The sequence below is a fragment of the Centruroides vittatus genome, unplaced genomic scaffold, assembly GCF_030686945.1.
Source record: "Centruroides vittatus isolate TY-2023 unplaced genomic scaffold, ASM3068694v2 contig_3349, whole genome shotgun sequence".
NCBI lineage: Eukaryota > Metazoa > Arthropoda > Arachnida > Scorpiones > Buthidae > Centruroides > Centruroides vittatus.
The window spans coordinates 32,063-42,625 of NW_027122149.1; the positions used below are offsets into that span (position 1 = coordinate 32,063).

General features: G+C 34.0%; 1 pseudogene; it reads right to left on the reverse strand.

Annotated features, from left to right (window-relative positions):
* Positions 1-8,132: 8,132 nt before the first annotated feature.
* LOC136973986 (ubiquitin-conjugating enzyme E2 H pseudogene) lies at positions 8,133-8,786 on the reverse strand (annotated as a pseudogene).
* Positions 8,787-10,563: the final 1,777 nt, after the last annotated feature.

Sequence of the window (10,563 nt, forward strand, 5' to 3'; positions counted from 1 at the left end):
ATTATTAATAAAAATGGCCATTTTGTCGTGGATAAAAATGTTGCGTGCACAATCGTTTTTTTATCCATTACGTCGCAGCTTATACAGTAACTTAAATAATAATATTATAAGAATATTTTGGATTCTTATGAGAATATATCAATACGATAAACACATTAGATTATGCGGATGCCCCAGTGGCGTAGCGTGGGTGTCAGCCGCCCGGGGCGGAGGAAAATTTCGCCGCCCCCTTATTTAGATATTTTTACAAGATATTATTATTTATTGTGAAATTTTGCCGCCCCCTAAAAGTGCCGCCCGGGGCGGCACTTTTAGGGGGCGGCAAAATTTCACAATAAATAAGCCGTGCCATAGGGCCCCCTAAAAGTGCCGCCCGGGGCGGGCCGCCCCTGCCGCCCCTACTACGCTACGCCACTGGAAAGATGCCACATTTTTCTTGGGGTAACATGCCTATTTTTTGTTAATTCAATTCCAATATGCCTATTTTTTGTTAATTCAATTCCAATATGCCTATTTTTAATAAATTTTTGTTTTCTCGTTTTATTGCAGGATACGCATAGAAATTATATAAAGACTTTTCAAAAAGGTTTTTGGACTGAAAAGAGCTTTCAGCTAGCTATAGAGCACGTTAGAACGGGGGCGGAAACTTAACAATACTTATACTGCGCTGTTATACTTACTATGAAGTACTTTGTACTACATATGCAATAAATTAAATTTATTTAAGATATTCGAAAATTAATTTTATGCAATTATATTTGTTATCTTACCCTAATGGCATTTGGCATCTCACCTGGATACTTTTTTTTTTTTTTTTTAAACTCTTTCCGCCCTGTGGGCACTAAGAGGGCCTCTTTTAGTAGGCCCATTATGGGTTCGGCCAGGCCCACAATGGGGCGACCGGGTGGTGAGGGACGGGGCCCGACATATCCGAACGGACCACCCCCCGAAAAATTCCTGGGGATTATTCGACCCGCTCGGATTCGATTCCGGGTCCCCCAGAGCGGTAGGCTGCCACCTTGACAGCTCGGCCATCTGGCCGTCCACCTGGATACTTGGGGTGAGATGCCTAAAATGCCAGACAGTAAAAAAGTCGTCATTGCAAACACAATACACAATTATTTTTCATATACTCCAAAGTTTTATTTGAAAAACATGCTCAAGAATATGATATTTTCGTTAGAGACCTCCAAAACCCAAATTATCGCTATAATTTTCTTCATAAGCAAAATGTTAGGCATCTTCCCCGAATCACTATACATAACTATTTATTTCTCCCAAACATATTTATGTAGTTAAAATTAGTTTTAACTAATGTTAAAAGTTAAAACTAGTTTTATCTAAAATCAAAACATGTACAGCAGTAAATTAACTAGACAAAACCCGATTTATCTAGTTAAAACTAGAATTTACTGCTAGTCAAAAATGAATTTGAGTTAAAACTAGTTTTAACTAGACAAAACGGGTTTTAACAAAGACATCCAGTATAAACTAGTTTCAACTAGTTAAAACGCGTTCTAATTAAAAACGGGTTTTGACTGTAACATATATGTTACTGTAAATGCTCGAACTATGGTAAATCCCAAGATCGTCCAGTAAAACCTAAGATTTACCAACTCTTTGTGGTAAAAGTCTGACATGTTCTGCGATCATCGTTAATTTCGAACTTTTACCAGCATTCACACGGTATCTTAGGTTTTACCTCAGAGACACGGTAAATGAAAAAATAGTCCCCGCTACCCGCATCGCACCGCGCCTTCGCTCGCCGCATTCCATCGTTTGACACGTTAGAACGCACACGTTAATTCTAGTCCTGTTTGAGATTTCGCTGTCTAAAAGTTATTTATGAATCAAGTGTGAAACGGAGATTTTATGAAATAATGAACGAGCTCGTGGCAAGCAAGAAAGATGATAACTTTTATCCCAATAGGGTATTTACGCAATACGCAAATACGTAAATATCGCGTATTTACGCAATTACGCAAATACGCAAAGTGTTTGAAGGAAGTAAAAGCTGTAAAGAACATGAAAAAGAAACTAGCTATTCATTACAGGTGTATAAAGCGTTACATCTTGACAATAGGGGGCGAAGAAAAGCTAATTGCGCCAATGAAGGAGGAGAATGGAGAAATAAGGTATTACATTTGTTACGAGGACTTATTCAACATTGTCAAAGAAACGCATGTTGCTGTTGGCCACGGTGGAAGGACACGGATGCATAAGGAATATATCCGCAAGTATAAAAATGTAACAGTTGAAACAGAAGACTTTGAAAAAGGGCATTTTCGTCAGACCTTTATTTCACAGTGAAATGAACTCACGTTGTCAGGTTGATCTAATACAGCGTTTCTCAAAGTAGGCGATAACGCCCCCTTGTGGGCGGTGAGGAAATCTAGGGGGCGCTGGAGGCAGGGTACTGAACGGGGACCAAAGGCAAAAGTTGGGTCACTGACAGCATTTCCATTTCCTCTGTTAAACGGATAAGAGGAAACATTGCGTTTAATGGTTTCCAGATGTTGAGAACAATGTACGGTAAGGGCACAAAGTGTGAGATTCATAGAAAAGTTTTCCTAAGAATATTTCCAATCCTTTCTCACACAAGAGAAAATGAGTTAGGGGGCGTTGGGTATAACTTTATGGAACAAAGGGGGCGATGGATCGAAAAAGTTTGAGAATCACTGATCTAATAGATCTACAAACTACCCCAGATGGAAATCATAAATTCATTTTAGTTTACCAAGACAATCTTATCAAATCTGCGATCCTTCGTGCGCTTCAAACTAAACGCGCCGTAGAAGTTGCATATCATATTTTGGATATTTTCACCACTTTTGGAGCGCCGAGCATCCTTCATTCCGATAACGGTCGAGAATTCTCTAACCAAGTTATTGAGAGTTTATGCTCCATGTGGCCGGATGTAAAAATCGTACATGGAAAGGCAACACGTAGCCAAAGTCAATGATCAGTGGAGCGTGCTAATCAAGACATAGAAATATGTTGAGCATGTGGATGGAAACCAATCAGTTATCAAAGTGGTCAGAGGGTTTAAGATTCATCCAGGCGATGAAAAATAGAGCATATCACGAGGGAATCAAATGTTTCCCCTACGAAGCAATGCTTAGTTGTCCAATGGAAATGGGCCTTGCAACTTCAGTAATCCCTAGTGATATGATTAGAGTTATAAGATCTGAAGAAGATTTAAAGGAGTTGTTGTATTCGCATGACAATACGGAACAAAATAATGACATCGAAAATGCAATCGAACAGGACAAGGAAGAAAGCATTGTTGAAAATGCGTCAGAAAGGTATATAGACAATAGCACTGTCAATGATAAAACACAAGAAGATGAAATGATTATTTCTGAGAAAACGAAGGCGAAGCAAATAATGTATTCCAATGTAACGATTCAGAGACAGAAAACACGACTGAGTCTCAGAAGTTCTTGTAATTATAGAGCCAATACCAAAAAAAGATAGAATCTGTAGTGATCATAAGAAACAACACAAAATTCAGTTTAAAGAAACAAGACGAAAAAATGAAAGCCATGTCTGTTGATAAATATCCAAATGTGAAAATTGGCCAAAATGTAAGACTGGAAGTGCCTGAAATTGACAAAGCTAAAACAGACCCGAAAAGCGTTATTGCAGTTGTAGTAGATGTAAAGGACAACGAGTTTTACCAACTAGGTACATGTACCAAAATTGAAGTACTAAAGCAGCTTTATACACAAAATCAATTTACCTCATGCCCTGAAGACTTTATCAAGATAGAAGTTGTTAAATATAAAGAAGTGAGTCTTCGAGAAGTTGTCACAAAATTGTCTTTGACCGGAGGACAAGGTTTCAAGAAATGCAACTGCCTAAAAAAATGCGTAACGAAGAAGTGCGCTTGCAAGTCATCGCGATCACTTTGTAATTCTAAATGCCCTGATAGCTCTCCATGTTGTAACAAGTAAAATCCTTTTTTTACTTTTATTAAATGATAATGAATGCCAAATGATTAGAAAAAATACTGTGATTACTGATTAGCTTAGCCAACGTAGGCTATTATATTATTTTTGACAAGATAATTTAATTTTTGTTATGTTAAAAAAGCATTTTTAAGCCGTTTCACTAGTTATCAATAAATGGGACTTAGTAAGTTGATTGTTTATAATAATTTCAATAAATGATTATTAAAATACTCATAGTTTTATTTCCAAAACCAACATTTACTAACCGTCTTTAGTAAAACCTACCATGTACCAAATTCTAATGGTAAAAGCCCGGAAAATCACCCCACTTTATAAAAATACTTACATTTACCAATTCATGTTGGTAAATCCAGAGATTTACAAGTAAAACCTAGGATTTACCGATATACGGGCTTTTACAGTAACATATATATGCACACATACACACTGTACATTTACATCAAAGTATTATATTTCTTACATTTTATCTCTTAATTTCGAATGTAGGAGTGGCGATATATCTGAAATTTTAATGCGCAGTAACAGGCTTATATCGAAAACAATACGAAATAATGTTGAATTAAAATTTAAGTTATAATTAATTAAGCATAATTAATTGATAATTGTGAATGCTTTTAACGTTTACATATCTTCGTGATAAAAGTATTCGTCAACGGGAGGCGAGTAACTTGAAAATCTTGAAACGTTATAAAGACAAAATAAAGAGAAGGTCGAAACTAACTCAATAGTTTGGTTTTTAAAACACTAAAGTATTAATTTAAAAAAATTGATACATCAGTAAAGCAGTAATTGAACATCAAACCAACGTTATCAATTTATCTCGAAGAATTACATATTACTTAATCTGCATGTACTAAAAGTAAAATGTCACGTTACTTGTGTGCGTAATGACGTAATTTAAAAATTAATTTGATTTACAATTTGAACATTTTAAAATAACTTTTAAACGGTTTTTAAAAACATTTTGATTTTCAAAGTAATTTTATTTTGTTATTTTAGTTTTATTTTTTTAATTAATTAATTTTGATTTTATTTTCGGTTTCTGTTTTGATGTAAAGGTCAGTTTTTAATTATTTTTTTATTATTTTTAAATTTATTTTTAGTTTTAATTAATTTTTAAGTTTAACTTAAGTATTAATTTAGTTTTTATAATTTTTATTTATTTACTTTTTCGTTAATTTTTTCTGACTTTTTTGAACCATTAATTTTTTAAATTAATAGCAACTCTCTCTCTTCTTTTACGATATAACTATAGAAATCGTTTTAGTGTTGTTTCGCATGAAAGATATTCAAATTTAAATATATTTCAATTTTGTTTTTTTTTATAAATTTGCCTGCTTTTTCATTTAAAATTTTAATTATGAGCGAGTTAGCATTGATTGAACTATTGGGCTACCTAGTATAAGTTATTAACAATAAGAACTAACATGTTTAATCATTTCTTTTTTCTGGTGTACTCCTGGAAGACTTTTAAAAGATTTCATTGTATTTAAATCATAATATAAATCTTAAAAATTTTTAGTTATATTGTATATCATATTCATATTTCATAATCATATGCAATATTAAAATTTCATATGATTATGAAATCTATCATATAAATAGATAGATTTTGTATCTACATAAATCGAGAACGTTTGTTTGTTTGCTAGAGAAAATCTCGGAATCTACTGAACCGAATTTTGAAATTCTTTCGCCAGATGAATGTAGATAATATACTATTTTCATATTAGAAAAGGAAAAGCACTACAACCATATTTTTACTGCGGCATTAGTCTCGCATTGACGTTTGTCTTCTCTGTTCAAAGTCAATTTCCTTCGCCACATTCTGGGCGTTTTTAAACTTATCTATACTTTCGGTTTCGATTCGTGCAGTTCAGGTAGTCGTGTATATGCTTTGTTTATATTGTCTTAGTTGTTCGTTCCTTATCTTAATACTGTTATGTTATGCTGACAGATACAACTATAATGAGCGGATTTTCTTTTCTTATATGAAACTAAACATTTGTAAGTAGGCCTATAGTATTTTTATGTGTTCGTTGTTTTATTATTAATCTACTGTAGGAGCAAAAAAAGTAAAAGGAACCATATCTCTATATGTGACCCTTCGCGAGATATGGCCCCCGAAATCAGCCTACTTCCAGGCGCAATCGGGAGTTACGAAGACTATCGCGTTTATATTCTTCCTAAGTGACTATGATGGCTTTGAGTAGTCCACTTCACTGTTCGTGGAGTACTTGATTTTATATAGTTTTGAGGGTTGTGGGGGATCGTCCCTAAGCATGTGCTAAAGTGCGATCGAAATCGAGCACGGAAGCGCCTGACTACATGCTCCACGTCGGTCAAGGCGAACAACATTGTTTTCAAGGCCAAGTTTTGGTCAACATACGACGAAGTCGTGCGGAACAATGGACAAATATCGTTCATTAGTTGGTCTGAAATTTTCAAATTTCAGTTTTAAACTAGCAGATCTCCTGGCATCCGTTTGTCTGTCTCTATCTGTCCTTCCTTAATCTCGAGAACGGACGGCCGGATGGCCGAGCGGTCAAGGTGGCAGCCTACCGCCCTGGGGGACCAGGGATCGAATCCGAACGGGTCGAATAATCCCCAGGAATTTTTCGGGGGGTGGTCCGTTCGGATATGTCGGGCCCCGTCCCTCACCACCCGGTCGCCCCATTGTGGGCCTGTCCGAACCCATAATGGGCCTTCTAAAAGAGGCCCTCTTAGTGCCCACAGGGCGGAAAGAGTTAAAAAAAAAAATCTCGAGAACGGAGTTAGATAGATTAGGTGAACTGCATGACTCAACTTTTATCAGAAAAAGTATAATGTACAGGCATTATTAAAATGGAGAGCATTGCAGCCCAGCATTGTGACGATGTCACAAATTATATTCGTTTCTTTTATATTTGCAGAATAGGCTAGAAGTCATGAATTTTCTGTCGTTCGTTGATAATGGGAATTAGAAAAAAGGTGAAAAGGGGGCACATGCGCCAATGTATTGGCGTCCTTGGTCACGTGACTAACATTACTACCATGCGGTCTATTAAAATCTTTTGCGATATACGATAATTTGTATCCTAAATTAATCGCCTTGTGTATATATAACGTGTATATTTCATAAAACTATAAAACTGCAAATATATTTGTAATGTTTACAAAACGTTTACATTTTGTCATGTGACTTATTACATGCTTCACTTTCACTATCATTAGTACGCAAAATGTTAAAAATTTTGAATTTACTGCGTCGTTTTACTTTAGTAAACGTAAAATAAGTTTAATGTACAAAGTTTGTTTACCTATTGAATAAAACAACATCGGAAGTCGCAAGTGTCAATCAGTACATTTGGTCTACTATATCCAAGAAGTGGTTTAGTGCTGTTAAATAACTATGCAAATTATTTTCTTTGCTTTTAAAATAAAAAATCTTTCAAGTTGTCAGCCTGAAAAAACTAAAAAATTTTGGACAAAAATTTTTGCATAAAAATCACACGTTCAACGAAACTCAGCAAATAATAAATTACACCATAAATTGAGATAAAAATAACAATGTTCTAAAAATAGAATATATAAATTAGACATAGATACTGAACTCAAGGAAGGGCATTTGGTCACCAATGTGTATGTCAAGCCGACGCAAAAATCATACATTTGTATAAAATTTATGCAAAAACTTTTTGTGATTACTCGAAAGGACCACAGAGGGTTTGAAGCAGTTAAAATGCTATGGCTACAAGACACAGTAGATATTGTGGAAAATTTTTATCATTGTTTTATTGTGAAAGCGCCGAATCCTAAAATAAAAGGTCTGCGTTTTGATCATTTTTAACTTTATGTAAATTTTTTAATAATCTATAATTGTTGTTTTAACGAAGATTTAGTTATATCTTCAAGCCAATTTGCTGTTACTTCTGAGTTGGACTATGAAAAGGATGAAAAAAATAGACTCGAAAAGAGTTATATTTTTTATGTAAGTCTTCTAAAGCTTCAAAGGATAGAAACGACAAATTTTAATAAGTCTTGTATTAAAATTTAGATGCAAAATAAAACTAACAGCAATATTATACACATTTATTTATTATACTTTATCATTTTAATTTTGATTTGTACACGAAAGCCTATATTGCACTAAAAACCGATGTCTTTAATTTTATTCTACTAAATCATCATCAGAAATATCACTATAACTTTGGCTGCTACTAAGGTTTCTCCCTGTTCGTTGTCTTCATTAATATCAACGGAAATATCACTTAAACTTTGGCTGCTACTAGTTTCTCCCTGTTCGTTTTCTTCATCAACAGAAATATCGCTTAAACTTTGGCTGCTACTAGTTTCTTCCTGTTCGTTTTCTTCATTAATTTCTTCATTAGCATATTTCTGGATAAATTCCTTTACCCTATTTATGTAATCTTGCGGATAATTTGTATACAAATAAGCGGCCTCCTCATTTAACGGATCGGAAGGGTTTGGATAAATTAAAAGTTGAGGCAAGAAAAACTCAAATATATGCGATAAATCGTATAAGGATGTCCACTTTTGATTAATTACATCCAAGCAAACTGTTCCCGATGCTTCATCAATGTTTGGATGGTAAATTTTATTCCCAAATCCAATGGAAGGCGACTTATATGGATAATCATCGGGCAAATACACATTAACTGTCCAAACTCCTCCTTCATAAAGTGATTCTTTCGGCCCATAAAATTTCACAGCCAGTTCATTAATTTTATCCGATTGTTTTACTTCGAATTTTCTATTTATAAGTTTCATTATATCGCCTTTCATTCGGTTTATATTGTCGCCCGCAGCCATTTTAAAACAATTGGATTTATTTTGTTATATATTTCTTTGTTTTACTAAATTATTACGTTTAATTTTTATTATATACTATTTTATTATATTACATTTAAATATGCTCTCGTTGGCCAAAAAAAAAATTCTTAGTTGTAGAAAGGTCTACAAACTTTTTTTATTTTTCTGCAAAAAACACGTTTAAATTTTATTTATGTCAAGCTTTTTTAAACAACTAATAGCATTGAACTCGGCGGACATAATCGATTGCAACTTCACAATTCTCATTATTCACTATTCAACAATTTAATTGATTTTAATCGCAGACTACGAGATATAGATTGGTCGGAAAATCAGAACTAATTGGTGCAGCATAATAGTTCAATCCACTGCCACCGGGATCGCTTCTAAACGCTCATCTTTAAACTAGCGTCAATCTATAGGCGCGTTGCCTGGTAAAGAGGCTTTAGTACAGTTGAATAAGTAAGCCAATGGCATAACTCATTTCATTTGAAACGGGCTATATCATTGGTTTGTTTTTCCAGCCGTGTTAAAATCGTTTTTATCAGACGTCGATGATTAAATTAATTAATAAAAAACAATCCTTTTTGTTTCTTTTTATTTTCTTTCGTTTAAAATTAATGGATTTTAGCTTTAAAAATTATAAAACGACATACATGTACATATTTTTGATTGTAGATTATTTTTATTGTGAACATTTCAAGTAAACGACGACTTCATTTTTCTGATTTCCATCCTTGGTGTAAAGAAAAGTTCTCTGAAAAAAATATGGACAAATTCTTTATGATTTTCCCAAATCCATGCGATGTAGGAAACAGTTACTTTTAGGTTTTTTGATTTACAAATAAATAAATGTCCTAAAAGTAACTTCTATCAAAAAATTATAAAATATTGATAATTTAAAATATTTTACAGAGAAAAAAAAAATGTAAAATGTAACTTTTATACAAAACATGCGAAAGCACAAATTGGTAGTTTATGTTAAAAATGCTGGATTAATATATATGTTACAGTCAAAACCCGTTTTAAGTTAGAACACGTTTTAACTAGTTGAAACTAGTTTATACTGGATGTCTTTGTTAAAACCCGTTTTGTCTAATTAAAACTAGTTTTAACTCAAATTCATTTTTGACTAGCAGTAAATTCTAGTTTTAACTAGACAAAATGGGTTTTAACAAAGACATCCAGTATAAACTAGTTTCAACTTGTTAAAACGCATTTTAACTAAAAACTGGTTTTGACTGTAACATATAGAGTGATTCAGGGTAAGATGGTAAGCGGGGGAAGATGCCTACTTTTTGATATTTTCAAACGGTTACGTCAGATATTGTCATGTGTTTGTATGATGAATCGTTGGGCCAATATTGAGTGCGGAAACCTGTAGTTGGCTACCGTTACCTCATTTTCTACATCTGAGAAGAATAAAAGCAAGATAAGAACGAAGTTTTTGTTATGAAATGTTTCTAGAATCATTTTAAAACTAAAAGTTAAAATAAAATTTATTAAAAAATGCTAAAAACAATTAATGTGTGAGTTAAGGTTCTAAAATTTCCGTTGTTAGCTACCGCCGATCTCGATCGGACATGCTAGAACACGTGACTCCACTAGGCACCTTACCCCGACAAATGGGAAAGATGCAGTGGCGTAGCGTGGGTGTCAGCCGCCTCCTTATTTAGGTATTTTTACAAGATATTATTATTTATTGTGAAATTTTGCCGCCCCCTAAAAGTGCCGCCCGGGGCGGGCCGCCCCTGCCGCCCCTACTACGCTACGCCAC